We start from the raw sequence: 1,480 nt of genomic DNA on the forward strand, positions 1-1,480 counted from the left end.
CGGTTTCCTGCAATTCTGCCCCACTTTCAAGTCCTCTTGGCAGCCTTACTTCAGTATATTTTTGGATGATACCTGTCATTTATAACTCTGCAGGTTTGTGAATTACAGTGCCCCTGAGCTCCTTTCTTCAACTCGCTTTCTTGTGAGCTGGCCGTAACACCGCACTATTGCTTCAGGCCCTAATCTGGTTCCGGCACGGCACGCTGAGCCTCTGCTTAATTCCTCTTCCTGGTGGGAAATGAGAGTTAAATTTGCCCGTCCAGACACCTCCAGCTAGTCTCTCATTGGTTCTCCCTATTCCTGTTCATCTTCCGCGGAATTTGCCAACTGGGCCAAACAGGAGGTTAAAGGCTCTGATTCTCCAAGTCGGGAGAGTGTTAGTAAAGCACCTAGAATGTTGCACCCGAGTACCAGGGGATGAGAACTGAGACATATTTGAACATGACTCACGATCACACGGTTGATCATAGTCTGGGTTCCACATGCATGTTTAGCTGAAGGAAGAATCCCTTAAACCTGGAGAGTTGAGACCCGTGGAATGGGTACCATGCAATATGACTTCAAAGGGTCTTCATTTGCTCACCGAAACTCTCCAATCCTATCACTGCTGCGTTTATGCCCCTGTACACATGCTTGATTCTCTTTTCGAGACATAGCAATCCATAGGTTTTAAGATACTTACTAGTCAGGTACATTCTTAGGCGTTTAATATGGGGTGTTGAGTCCATTTCGTTGAGCAAGGAGTAGCTCTTGTCTATTCCATATTTGGCTTAAGGAACTTTATCTGTGCTCATTTCAATCTCTGGTTTTATGCAGCACCCCAACTCACCTTTCCCCTTAAGCAAGCATAAGTTGGTTTTCTAAATTTGAGACCCTCTTCTGTTTTGTAATCCAGTTCCTGTGTAGCCAAGTTTACATTCCGTGTATTAGTGATATCTTATGATGTTTCTTTTTCTGTGAGACTTATTTCAGTTAGAATCATCATACCTGAATCCACTCATTATGCTGCTATGGGCCTGATGACATAGATTTCATTGCTGAGTGATATTGCATTGTACGTAAGTACCACAACTTCTTTATCCATTTTTCACTTTCTGCGATATTGAACTTGTACCGTAAATGAGGTTCTTGTAAACAGAGCCGTCCCAAACTTTGGGGTGGCTGTGTCTTTTTGATTTTAATTTCCCTAAGCTATAGGACCATAAGTGCAAGTGCCCTAGGCTGTGTTGCTTTGTTTTTTAGATGTTTCAGGAAACACCATACACTTCTCCCGAGTGGCTGTTGGCAATTTACATCCCACCCATCAGCATAACAAGGCTCCCAGTTCTCCATGGCCTGTCCTGCCTTTCTGGATTTTACACTTTTTTCAGATGGCCCTTTTGACCGGGGGGAAGTGAGACTTCATTGTAGTGCAGATTTCCTTTGCAAGCTTGCTTGGTTGGCCAAAAAGGGCGTATGCGTTTTTTCCTGAATATATTCA

Source organism: Orcinus orca, chromosome 1 (genome assembly GCF_937001465.1).
Source record: "Orcinus orca chromosome 1, mOrcOrc1.1, whole genome shotgun sequence".
In the NCBI taxonomy this organism is placed as follows: Eukaryota; Metazoa; Chordata; class Mammalia; order Artiodactyla; family Delphinidae; genus Orcinus; species Orcinus orca.